The 14,073-nt window shown below is 45.1% G+C and overlaps 1 non-coding gene across 1 annotated transcript; it reads left to right on the plus strand.

Moving 5' to 3' along the window:
- The first annotated feature begins 1,743 nt into the window (after positions 1-1,743).
- LOC132826033 (U6 spliceosomal RNA) lies at positions 1,744-1,850 on the plus strand. The gene has a single exon (XR_009645847.1). It is a non-coding gene; the product is annotated as a U6 spliceosomal RNA (small nuclear RNA).
- The last annotated feature ends 12,223 nt before the right edge of the window (positions 1,851-14,073 follow it).

Consider the following 14,073-nt stretch of genomic DNA (forward strand, 5'->3'; position numbering starts at 1 on the left):
CGACTGCCTGCCCCTCTTCCGCGGTTACGTTAGGGCCCGGGTGTCCTTGGAGAAGGAGCACGCGGTGTCCACCAACACCCTGGAGTTGTTCAGGGGGAGGTGGGCGCCGCAGGGAGTGGAGTGCATCATTTCCCCCTCCAACTCTATTTTGATTTAGTCCCTGCCCTCCCCTTCACTGTTTTGATCACACAGCATTGCCCTTTGATGTGAAGGGCACTGCTCGTCACAGGCCACTCGGGTGTTTCCTTTCTTCCTGGTGGTGGAAATTGAATAAAAGATTCGTGCACTTTATGTCTCTCACTGTGTCTCACAGCTGCGCACACACACACACACACCATGGGTGCTGGGAAAAAAATAAGCACTACCGCAGTTAGGCGGTAGTGTGGGGGTTAATTTAAAAAAAAATATATAAACAGGAGTGTGATAAAACAAGAAAGAAAAAAAAAATGTAACCAGGAGACAGGCCCGTGTGTAAAGAAAAAAAAAAGAAAAAGGAAAAAAAAAAAAAAAAAAGAAAAAAAAAGAAAACAAATGGCAACTCTATTTTGATTTAGTCCCTGCCCTCCCCTTCACTGTTTGTTCACACAGCATTGCCCTTTGATGTGAAGGGCACTGCTTGTCACAGGCCACTCAGGTGTTTTCCTACTTTTCCTGGTGGTGGAAATTAAATAAAGATTTGTGCACTTTATGTCTCTCACTGTGTCTCACAGCTGCACACACAAAAAAAGAAGAAGAAAAAAAAATCTAAACAGGGGACATCCTGCCCTCCCCTTCACTGTTTGATCACACAGCGTTGCTCTTTTTGATGTGAAGGGCACTGCTTGTCACTGGCCACCCGGGTGTTTTCCTATCTTCCTGGTGGTGGAAATTGAATAAAGACTCGTGCACTTTGTGTCTCTCACTGTGTCTCACACCTGCACACGTACACCATGGGTGCTGGGGTTAAAAATAATAAGCACTACCGCAGTTAGGCGGTAGTGTGGGGGTTTTTAAAAAAAAAATCTAAACAGGGGGCATCCTGCCCTCCCCTTCACTGTAAAAGGAAAAAAAGAAGAAAACAAATGGCAACTCTATTTTGATTTAGTCCCTGCCCTCCCCTTCACTGTTTGTTCACACAGCATTGCCCTTTGATGTGAAGGGCACTGCTTGTCACAGGCCACTCAGGTGTTTTCCTACTTTTCCTGGTGGTGGAAATTGAATAAAGATTTGTACACCTTGTCTCTCACTGTGTCTCACACCTGCACACACACACCATGGGTGCTGGGGAAATAATAAGCACGACCATAATTAGGTGGTAGTGTGGGGGTTAAAAAAAAAGAAACAGGGGTGTCAGAGGGTCTGTTAAATAAAAAAAAACAAAAAGGAGTTTCTGTCACTGGCCACTCGGGTGTTTCCTTTCTTCCTGGTGGTGGAAATTGAATAAAAGATTCGTGCACTTCGTGTCTCTCACTGTGTCTCACACCTGCACGCACACCATGGGTGCTAGGGGAAAAAATAGAGAAAAAAAGAAAAAAAAGAAAACAAATGGCAACTCTATTTTGATTTAGTCCCTGCCCTCCCCTTCACTGTTTGATCACACAGCATTGCCCTTTGATGTGAAGGGCACTGCTTGTCACAGGCCACTCAGGTGTTTTCCTATTTTTCCTGGTGGTGGAAATTGAATAAAGATTCATGCACTTTGTGTCTTTCACTGTGTCTCACAGCTGCACACAAAAGAAAAGAAAAAAAAATAAACAGGAGATTGTGCTCACTTCAGCAATACATATACTAAAATTGGAACGATACAGAGAAGATTAGCATGGCCCCTGCGCAAGGATGACACGCAAATTCGTGAAGCAAAAAAAAAGAAAACAAATGGCCCTGTTCGAAATTTCAGAGTGATGAAGAGCATTGAAGCCACCAACTCTATTTTGTGGATATCATTACATGTTTCTGGAGCAGGTGGGACATGAACGCAAGTCTTCTGGCTCAGCTGTAGGGACACCAGCACTCGGCACAACAACCCACTCCCCCAACTCTATTTTGAGACGGTTGCCATATTGATAACACCAACTGAAGCAAGTTAGAATTGACTTGAATGAGTCCCCCATCAATTTGACCTGAATTTAGGAACTTTTATTTATGTTTTAACCTCACCCTCCTCTGAGCTTGATCTTAAACTAGTTCATAAAGTATTCAGAATCAAAATATTAAATAACCTCAGTATTTCATTGTTTGCAGCAGATCCAGGAATCGACGAACTGTTCTGCTGCTGATGTGACATAATCACTACTGGCCAATGGCTGACGTTACCTCCAGGGACTGCTGGGCCACTTTTAGCAACTGGAACCGGTTCTCACAGAAAATCCTCCGGAGACTGGCCTGGATTATCTTACGATTTGAGTCTAACGATAGGCAAACTCAGGACACAGCCCAGAAACATAGTCTATATGGTGACAAGCCGACTTGCAGTTGAATACAATATGCCCAAAACACCTCAATATTTTTTCCATCATCTATAAATCCCTCAGTAAGTTTGCCTGTAATATTATTCATGATTTAAGCCAATTGTGTTTCTTCAGAGATTCTCTTCAAATCCTGAGTAAATTATTAGGTGCAGCAGGTGACAAAGTCATGTACTTGCTTCTTCATTTCAATCTCTTGACTTAAAAAAGATTGTTTTAAATACAAAAGCTCAGCCTAATCAGGTGTTGGTGCTCCACATGAACCTCCTTTCAATCAGTATCTCACACTATCTTTTCTTTCTACGAACGTATCTTTGTGACTAAAATCACACTAAAAATAAAAAGCTTCCCTGAATGTGAGTTCTTAAAACTTGCTGTGCCAAATGGGCATGAATGATAGTCAAATAGGTTGAAGCTTTAAATTGTCATTTGTCAAAGAGGAATAAGCTAGTGCAGTTTATAACCAGGTTCAGGGTTTTACCTGGCCTCCCATTATTAACACTGATTTGTACAGATTTCATTTTGAAATTTTAAGGGAGTTTGAATGTAACTTAACAATGGCAGAATGTGTGCGGGATCCTGTATTACCTTGGGTCGAGCTTTCTCTGGTGGAGAGAATGGCCATTCACCTCAATTCAGAGTACCACTGAGTTTGGATGTTTTGCCCAGAGACACCCAGACACAGTCAGAGACACAGACACAGATTCCTCCAGATGGCTGAGACCGCACTGACCTCGGGAGCAGCCTTGAAGCAGGCCAGTAAGTCCTGGTTGAGACTGTGGTGCTGGAAAAGCACGGCAGGTCAGGCACAACCGAGGAGCAGGAAAATTGATGTTTTGGGCAAAAGCCCATCATCAGGAATGAGCTGTATCATGGACCCCTCTGTTGGTCCAGAGAGGATAAGGACATCTCTCCTTTGTACCACCATCCAGCAGGACCTCAGACCCCTGCCCTTAAAGTGGGGCACCTCTTTCACTTCCTTACCACACCTGGGGGCCAATGTCAGAAACCATGCAGGGCAACTAGTAGTGCAATGGGATCTTCTAAATCCATCTGAAAGAGCAGACAAAGTACCATTCAAAAATCCGTGATTCTAATATTAAAGCACTCAGGAAGTGCAATACTTGGTTAGTGGACAGTGAAGAGAGTTACCTCAGATTACAATGAGGTCTTGATCAGATGGGTCAATAGGCTGCGCAATGATAGATGGAGTTTAATTTAGATAAATGCGAGGTGTTGCATTTTGGGAAAGCAAATCTTAGCAGAACTTATACTCTTAATGGTAAGGTCCTAGGGAGTGTTGCTGAACAAAGAGACTTTGGAGTGCAGGTTCATAGCTCCTTGAAATTAGAGTTGCAGACAGATAGGATAGTGAAGAAGGCACTTGGTATGCTTTCCTTTATTGGTCAGAGTATTGAGTACAGGGGTTGGGAGGTCATGTTGTGGCTGTACAGGACATTGATTAGGCCACTGTTTGAATATTGCGTGCAATTCTGGTCTCCTTCCTATCAGAAGGATGTTGTGAAACTTGAAAGGCTTCAGAAAAGATTTACAAGGATGTTGCCAGGGTTGGAGGATTTGAGCGATGGGAGCGGTTGAACAGGCTGGGGCTGTTTTCCCTGGAGCATCAGAGGCTGAGGGGTGACTTATAGAGGTTTATAAAATCATGAGGGGCATGGATAGGATAAATAGATAAAGTCTCTTCCCTGAGGTGGGGGAGTCCAGAACGAGAGGGCATAGATTTAGGGTGATAGAGGAAAGATATAAAAGAGACCTAGTGGGACTAGATTATGTTGGGACATCTGTTTGGCATGGATGATTTGGACCGAAGGGTCTGTTTCCGTGCTGCACATCTCCATGACTCTCTGACTAACTCCAGACAGACAGATGTTTGTCGAATGCACAGTGGCCTTTTAAAGATGCCACAAGCAGCAGGGAGCTAATTAGTTTCAGGCTATCCCAGCAATGGCGAGTTGCTCTGAGATTAGCAAGAGGCAAGATGGGATACAATCAGGTGAGAGGGGTTGGTAAATCATGAGCTAAGTTTAGCAAGATGGGCCATATAATCTCACAAAGGCCCGCAGAAAGAAATCTCCCATGAAACCCCCTGATGAAACTGACACTTGACCAAAACAGAACAGAAGATTGAGCCCACGGTAAAGAAAGAGATAGAGACACAGGCAGGGACACAGACAAAAAGGAAGACAGATATAGGCACAGATAAATATGGACACAGACAGAAACACAGACAGGGAGATAGACAGAGACAGGGAAATAGACCCAGACATAGGCAAGTACACAGACACAGACAGGGACAGATACATAGAGACAGACACACACATAGGGACATAGACACACTGACAGTTACTGAACAATGTGAGACACAAACACAAATCAGTCGAATTTTCCTTTCCCAGTGGGGCTAGCCTGCAGGCAGGAAAGCAGCTGAATTACTCAGGATGGTGGTGACCCAGACTCTCCTATCTTTCTGGCTCAGCACCAACTACATTTTGAGTGGGCAGGCTGAAGCTTGACCTTCCTGCCCTGTGACCTAGGCAGGCCCTTCTCTGAAGGACCTATTCCCTCCTTCACTGCCCAGAGCACTGGCTGGAGCGAAAACGTGTGAGTGTCCCCACCCCAGGACTAGGTAACCAAGGACAGTGGTCTGTCAATCACTTCCGTCTGCATTCGTTTGTACACCATCTTGGGACTCCATGTACGATAGAGAGTGGCTGCTGAGAACCTCTGCCCCGACACTGCCACCCCCACCCCCACCATTCCCAGATAAAGAGCACTCAACTAGTCCCCGGGTCCTCAGGAATGTTAGCTCTCCTCCCAGCAGCAGCAGCCATTACCTGACCATGGGCATGCTTCTGACTGGCTGGCAGCTCCTGCTCAATAGGATTTCTGCTTCGAGCAGGTCTAATATTGGAGAAAAGTCTGTAAGGCATCAGTTTGTGGGAGATATGGAGGGTCTTTCTGTGAGAAGTCAGGCCTGGCCAGCAAGTGAGAAGGACGCAAGGTAACACAGAGTGTTCCAACGAGAGATATTGATACAATTAGAACAACAAACTTAGATAAATACTGAGACTCAGACACCCACACTGTAGAATTCAAGAGGCATAAAAGGGAAAGGAAATAAACCTAACAACTACCACTACAAATAAAAATGCTGGGGAAACGAAAGAGTCTAAAGGCAGATATGTCCTTTGGACTTGATGGGATTCTTCTTAGGTTAGTAAAGAAAGTAGCTGTAGAGATAATGGATACACTGGTATGAAACTTTCAGGTAGCCTTAGGAGCATGCAAAGCCCCAGAGGACTGGAAAACTGCCAATGTACCATAAGATATGGTAGAATTACACCATTTGTCCCATCAAGCCAGCTTCCCCCATTTCATCATGGCTGATATGTCTCCATACCCCATTCTCCTACCTTTGTCCAATAACTCTTGATCCTGTGACTAATCAAGAATTTATCTGTAGTGATTGGAACCAGGCCAGGTGGATCTCATTGACTATGACATTCTTGATTGGGATTGTTTAGCTGGGCCTACTGAGAAGTCCTGCCTGATGTAAGCAAGATTCAGAAAGGCTCCTCAGTCTATGCACTGGCTTTAAGCTGGATGGTTAGAGCCCATCTACTGTGCACATGTAAATGAAGGGTTATTTGGTGACAGGATACCAGCTTCTGCACAGTTATTTCACTATATACTGGATTAGTGATGCTGGAAGAGCACAGCAGTTCAGGCAGCATCCAAAGTGCAGCGAAATCGACATTTTGGGCAAAAGTCCTTCATCAGGATGAAGGGCTTTTGCCCGAAACGTTGATTTCGCTGCTCCTTGGATGCTGCCTGAACTGCTGTGCTCTTCCAGCACCACTAATCCAGAATCTGGTTTCCAGCATCTGCAGTCATTGTTCTTACCTTTTTACCTCGTATTTCACTATATAACTCAGTCTTAGTGTATATCTCACTCAAAGACCTGGCCTCCACAGCCTCCTGCAGCAACAAGTTACACAGATTCACCACTCGCTGGCTGAAGAAATTCCTCCCCATCTCAGTTCTAGAAAATTGTCCCTTCACTTTGATGCTGCGCCCTCAGGTCCTCTCCAGCTTGTAGAAACATCTCCACATTCACTCAATCCAGGCCTCTCAGTATTCTCTAAGTTTCAACCAGACCCTGCCTCATCTTTCTAAACTTCACCGAGTACTGATCCATCATTCCTCAGATATGGGCCCCAAAACTGCTCACAATATTCCAAATGCAGTCTGACCAGTGCCTTATACAACCGCAGCAGTATATCTCTGTTCTTGTATTCTGGCCCTCTTGAAATGAATGCTAACATTGTATTTGTCTTCTTAACTGCCAACTGAACTTGCTTGTCAATCCAAAAGTATCCCAAACTAAAACTCCTAAGTCCTTTTGCATTTCAGATTTTGGATGCCTTTCCCTATTTAGAAAATAGTCTATTCCTCTATTCTGCTTACCGAAGTGCTACATTGTATTCCATCTGGCACTTCTGTTCCCACTCTCCTAGTCTGTCCAAGCCCTTCGACAGACTCCCACCTCCTAAACACTACCTGTCCCTCCACCTATCTTTATGTCACCTGCAATCTTAGTAACAATCCCCTCAGTTCCTTCATCCAGATCATTAATGTATAATATGAATAGTTTTGATCCCAGAACTGACCTCTGAGAAACTCCACTAGTCACCAGCTGCCATTCTGAAAAAGACCCCTTTATCCTGATTCTCTGCCTTCTGCCAGTCAGCCAATCCTCTACCCATGCCACTACCTTGCTCCTAACATCATGAGCTCTTTTCTAGTTTAGCAGTATCCTGTGGAGCATTTTGTCAGAGGCCTTCTGGATATCCAAATAGATCACATCCATTTGGTCTCCATTGTCTAATTTACTCAAATCTTCCTCAAAATGTCCAACAGATTTGTCAGGCATGACCTATCCTTGACGAAGCCATGCTCACTCAGTCCTATTTTATTTCCAAGTACTCTGCAATCGCATCCTTATTAATGGACTCTAACATCTTACCAACAGCCAAGGTCAGGCTAAATGGCCTATAGCATCTCATCTTCTGCCTCCCTCCTTTCTTAAACAGAAGTGTTAAATATTAGCCATTTTACAGTCCTCTGGGACCCTCCCTGATTCCAGTAATTACTGAAAGAACTCCACCAATGCCTCGATAAACATCTTAGCTATCTCCGTCACTCCTTCAGAACTCTGCAGTGTGCCCATCCAATTGGGGTGATTTATCGACTTTCAGCTTCCCCAGCACCTTTCCTTAGTGAAGGCTACACTCACTTATGTTCCTGCCTCTCTGGAAGTTCTGGCATGCTACTGGTGTCTTCCTCCATGAGAACTGATGCAAAGTACTTATTCAGTTCATGTGCCATTTCTTTGTTCCCCATTACTACTTCTCCAGCCTCACTTTTCTTATCCATCTCTTAACTTTTATATAGTAAAAAAAATCTTTTGCAATTTTCTTTGACATTACTAGCTAGCTTACCCTCAAATTTCATCTTCTCTTCCTTTATTTTTTTTTTAGTTACCTTCTGCTGGTTTTTAAAGGCTTCCCAATCTTCTGCCTTCCCACTAATCTTCACTACATTGTATGCTTTTTCTTTTGTTTTTGTGCTATTCTTGACTTCCCTTGTCAGCCATGTTTTCTCATTCCTCCCCCCCAACTGTGTTTCTTCTACCACGGGATGAATTTCTGCTATACCTTCTGAATTAACCCCAGAATCTCCTGCCATTGCTGCTCCACCATCTTCCCTGCTAGGCTCCCCTTCCAATCAACTCTGGTCAGTTCCTCCCTACATGTCTTTGTAGTTATCTTGACTCAATTATTATACCATTACATCTGATTCCAGCTTCTCCCTTTCAAATTACAGAGTGTATTCTATAATTATGGTCACTGGCCCCCAGGAGTTCCTTCACCTTAAACTCCCTAATCAAGTCTGCCTCATTTCATGTCATCAAATCAAGAATTCCCTGTTCCTTAATGATTTGGAGATGCCAGTGTTGGATTGGGGTGTACAAAGTTAAAAATCACACAACACCAGGTTATAGTCCTGATGAATTTAGATTTAGATTACTTACAGTGTGGAAACAGGCCCTTCGGCCCAACAAGTCCATTCTGACCCGCCGAAGCACAACCCACCCATACCCCTACATTTACCTCTTACCTAACACTACGGGCAATTTAGCATGGCCAATTCACCTGACCCGCACATCTTTGGAGGAAACCGGAGCACCCGGAGGAAACCCACGCAGACACGGGGAGAATGTGCAAACTTCACACAGTCAGTCGCCTGAGTTGGGAATTGAACCCGGGTCTCAGGCGCTGTGAGGCAGCAGTGCTAACCACTGTGCCACCGTGCCGCCCCAAAGAAGGAGCGGTGCTCTGAAAGCTAGTGCTTCCAATTAAACCTGTTGGACTATAACCTGATGTTGTGTGATTTTTAACTCTGTTCCCTAATGGACTCTACCGCAAGCTGCTCCAAAAACTCATCTCACAGACATTCCATGAATTCCTTTTATTGAGATCCGCTACCAACCTGATTTTCCCAGTTCACCTGCATATTGAAGTCCCCCATTATTAATGTAATAGTGTCTTTCTTACATGCCTTTTCTATCTCCTGATTTATTTTCTGCCCCACTTCCTGACTACTGCTAGGAGGCCTGTACACAACTCCCATCAGGGCTGTTTTCCTATTGCGATTCCTCAAATCTACCCAGATTTTATGTTTTCCAACTTGATATCACTGCTTTCTATCGATTTAATTTCACTTCCCACTAACAAGGCAACCCCACCCACTCTGCCCATCTGCCTGTCCTTTCAACAGTATGTGTTTCCTTGGATATTTAACTCCCAGCCCTGATCCCCATATTGACCACAACTGCAGTAAGTGTCAGTTGCTTGAGGAACTCTGGCTCAGAGGTGATGAGTTGAAATCTGACCTTCAAACACTGCAATACATCAGGGAGGTGGGAAGAGTTACCTGGGCGCTGTGTTTCAGGAGGCAGTCACACCCCTTAGATTAGCTCCCTCAAATTCAGTCAGTGGTCAGGAACAGAAAGGTGTGATCACAACCAAGTCAGACAGAGGGATCCTGGAAGTACTGAGCTCTTGAGCGTGTCCAATAGGTTTGAGATTCTTGCTCCATGTATGGATGGGAGCAGGGGCTGCAGGGAGGAGAAGCAAACTGACCATAGCACTGTGGTACAGGGAGCCATTCGAAAGCAGGGAGAAAAGAGAAATGCTGTTGCAATCAGAGGTAGTATAGTCTGGGTAATAGAGTGTGTGGCCAGGATCAAGAATCCTGAAGGCTATATTGCCTATCTGGTGCCCAGGCTCAGGATATCTCATCTGGGCTGCAGAGGAACCTGGAGTGGGATGGGAAAGATCGAGTTGTTGTGGTCCACGTAAGTACCAATGATGTAGTAGAAACAGGAAAGAGGTTCTCCCAAAGGAATATGAAGAGTTAGGGGCTAAATTAAAAAAGCAGAATTAAACAGTCAATAGTCTCTGATGTCTACCTGAGTCACAAGCAAGTTGGAACTGGGTCCACAAGATTAAAGAGGTAAATGAGTGGTTTAGTGATTGGTGTGGGAGAAATGGATTTGAATTCATGGGACATTGAAACTAGTATTGGGGAAGGAGGGAGCTGTTCCGATGATAGGCTCCACCTGAGTTATGCTGGGAACAGTGTCCTGGCAAACTGATAATTAGAGCGGTGGATAGAGCTTTAAGCTCCATAGTTGAGGGGATTGGGGTTTCATTGCATGGAAAGTTATGGAAAAAATTCATGTGGGGGATGGGGCTTTGCAGAGGTTGTTGAAGTTCCCAGAACAAGTAATAGGACAGAATATGGAAAGGGTCGAGAATCTAACTTCAGTCACAGCAGTTAAGGGGGCAAGTATGAAAGCATGAAAAGTATGTTAACATGAGGCTGAAGGTGGTGTACTTCAGTGAAACAAGGTAAATGAGCTTTTAGCACAGATTGAAATTGGTTAGTACGATATTGTGGGTATCAGAGTCATGGCTGCACAGGGATCAGAGCTGATAACTAAATATCCAAAGGTAAACATACTACCGAAAGGAGGCAAATGGACAGAGGGGCAGGGTTGCTTTATAGTAAGAAATGAAACTAAATCGAAAGCAGGAAGTCATATCAAGTTGGAAGGTGTGAAATCTACATAGCGTTGAGGAACAACAAAGGAAAAAGTTCCTGATGGGAGTTGTGTACAGGCCTCCCAGCAGGAGTCAGGATGTGGAGCAGAAAATACAGTAAATCAGGAGATGGAAAAGGCATGTAAGGAAGGCGCTATTGCAATAATCATGGGGGACTTCAACATGCAGGTGAACTGGGAAAGTCAGGTTGATAATGTATTTCAAGACCTACTGTCACTAGGTCAAAATTATAGAATTCCTCCCTAAGGCACTGTGGATCAAGCCCCAAAAGGTGAATTCCAGTGGTTCAGGAAGGCAGCTCCCACCTTCTCAAGGCTATCTAAGGACAGGCAATAAATGCTGACCAGTCAGTGACACACCCATCCCACAAGTGAATGAAAAAGAAAAAAAAGTGATCTTACTATAACCAAGTCTGAATCATAGAATTGCAGACAGAGGCTCATCAAGTTTCCATCGACCCTGTAAAGAGTATTCCCTCCAAATCTACCCCCCTCAACCTATCCCCATACTCACTGTGGTTAGACAACCTAGCCTAGACATTCCTGGACAATTTAGCATGGCCAATCTTGCATGTCTTTGGACTGTGGGAGGAAACCCAGAGGAAGTTCAATTCTGGCACAGGAAGAATGTGCCAACTCCACACAGACATCCCCCGGGGTTGGAATCAAACCCGGGTCTCTGACAGCAGTACTAAATACTGAGCCACCAAGGTGCCCATACTCCAGGGAATAAAGGGTAACCCAGTTAAGAGTAAGATGAGTAATTTCTTCTCTTCCAGGGTTGTGAATCTGTGGAATTCTTTACTGCAGAGAACTATCTAGGCTGGGTTATTAAGTATATTCAGACTGAGACCGACAGATTTTTAATCAGTGAAAGATTGAAGGGTTATGGAGAAAAGACAGGAAAGCGGAGTTGACGATATTCATGATCTCATTATGATCTTGTTGAATGGCAGAGCAGATTCGATGGGCTAAACAATCTTGTTCTTGAACTTTGTAAGGGTAACTTCGGCAGACATACCATAGAAATCAAGGAGGTCATCTCAGCTTTTCAACACAGTTCACTAAGATATAGCAGTAAACTGAGTGAAATCCAGAGCAAATTCCTGCTACATTCACCCTGATTCACACACACTCAGGTCAGACTGAGAGATACATCCAGATACGCATGTGTTGCAAAGGTCTTCTGTACCTTAACAAAAACTAGTTTGTTACATTTGAGTAAACAATGTGTAACATTAGAGGAATATGTTTGACTGCATCCAAGTCCATGGAAGGTCTGAATGCTAAGCGATCTCTGGCAGCTAAAGATGTTACTCACACTCTTTCAGACATTAACCTTTTTGGAAACTCAGTACAACGCACGTCACACACATACACCCAAAACAGATACATACAGAAACACCTACATTGTAGGTAAAACACAGATACTTACACAAAACACACACACTACACATAAAACAGAGACCATGCACAAACACATAACCAGGAGAAAATGAGGACTGCAGATGCTGGAGCGTCAGAGTTGATAAAGCGTGGCGCAGGAAAAAGCACAGCAGGTCAATACAGCATCAGACGAACAAGAGAGTCAATGTTTCAGGCATAACCCTTCTTCAGGACTGGGGAGGGGGAAGGGGGCTGAGAGATAAATAGGGGCACTGGGGCTAGAGGAAAGGTAGGTGGGATGGCAATATGGAGGCAAAGGTAGGAGGTGATGGTGATAGGTCAGGGGGAAGTGTGGAGCGGATAGATAGGAAGGAAGATGGACAGGTTGGTCAGGTCAAGAGGGTGGATCTGAGTTATAAGGTTGGATCTGGGATGAGGTAGGGGGAGGGGAGATTTGGAAACTGGTGAATTTAATTTTCATGCCATGTGGTTGTAGGCTCCCAAGGTGGAAGATGATGAGTGGCCTGGTGTAGGTAGTGAAGGAGGGTCAGTATGGCTATGTCCATAGGGGAGTGGGAGGGGGAGTTGAAGTGGATGGCCACAGGAAGGTGGGCTTGATTGTTCCCTGAACCGTTCTGTGAGTTTGCGCTTGTCCTTTCCAATGGAGAGAACTCCACATCGACAGCACCAGATGCAATAAATGAGGTTGGAGAATGTACAAGTAAATTGCTGCCGGATTTGGAATGATCCTTTGGGACCTTGGACTGAGTTGGGGGGAGCAGTATGGCACAGATTTTGCACCTCTTACGGTGACAGGGGAATGTTCCAGGTGTGGTCAGGGGTTGGTGGGGACCTAGCAAGGGAGTCGCATAGGGAATGGTCCCTATGCTACGCAGATAGGGGTTGGGAGGGAAATATATGTTTGGTGGTGGGGTGTAACTGTCGGTGGCAAAAGTGGGGGAAGATTTGGAGATTGGTGAGATGGAATGTGAGGACCAGGAGGATTCAATCCTTGTTATGGTTGGGGGCTGGGGTTCGAGGGCAGAGATGCATGAAATGGAGGACATGCAGTTAAGGGCATCTGGAATGTCTCGGAGAGGAATCATTCTTTCTGAGAGCAGACACGGCGGAGGCGGAAACACTGGGAGTAGCGGATAGTGTTTTTAATGGATGGGGGTGGGAGAATGTCAAACTAGCTGTGGGAGTTGTTTGGTTTGAAATAGATGTCAGTGTGGAGCTTGAATGGTTCATTCACCACACTAACACCTTCCACCCTGACCTCAAATTCACCTGGTCCATCTCTGACACCTCTCTTTCCTTCCTGGACATCTCTGTCTCTGGCAGCTGACTCCACACCAACATCTACTATAAACCCTCTGACTCCCACAGCTACCTTGACTACACCTCCACCCACCCCTCCCCTCCTGTAAAAATGTGATCCTCTGCTAATAACAACTCAGCACCGCCCTCCTAACCTGCAATCTCCTTCCTGACCTCTCCGCCCCCACCCCACTCCGGCCTATCACCCTCACCTTGACCTCCTTCCACCTATCCCACCTCCATCGCCCCTCCCCCAAGTCCCTCCTCCCTACCTTTTATCTTAGCCTGCTTGGCTATTCTCTCTCATTCCTGATGAAGGGCTTATGCTCGAAACGTCAAATTCCCTATTCCCTGTTGCTTTGACCAGCAACACATTTTCAGCTGTGATCCTCTGCTCCCAATTATTCTATCTCTACTGTATCTGCTCTCTGGATGAGCGATTCACTACAGGACATCCCAGCTGTCCTTCTACTTTAAGGACCGTAATTTTCCCTTCCCCGGTGATCAGTGGTGCTCTCAACTGCGTCTTCTCCATTTCGTGCATCTCTGCCCTCGAACCCCAACCCCCAACCACAACAAGGATAGAATCCTCCTGGTCCTCACATTCCATCCCACCAATCTCCAAATCCAGCGCATCATCCTCTGCCACTTTCGCCACCTACAGTCAGACCCCACCACCAAAATTATATTTCCCTCCCTACCCATAGGGAGCAC

This window comes from Hemiscyllium ocellatum, chromosome 21 (assembly GCF_020745735.1).
Source record: "Hemiscyllium ocellatum isolate sHemOce1 chromosome 21, sHemOce1.pat.X.cur, whole genome shotgun sequence".
NCBI classification, from domain to species: domain Eukaryota; kingdom Metazoa; phylum Chordata; class Chondrichthyes; order Orectolobiformes; family Hemiscylliidae; genus Hemiscyllium; species Hemiscyllium ocellatum.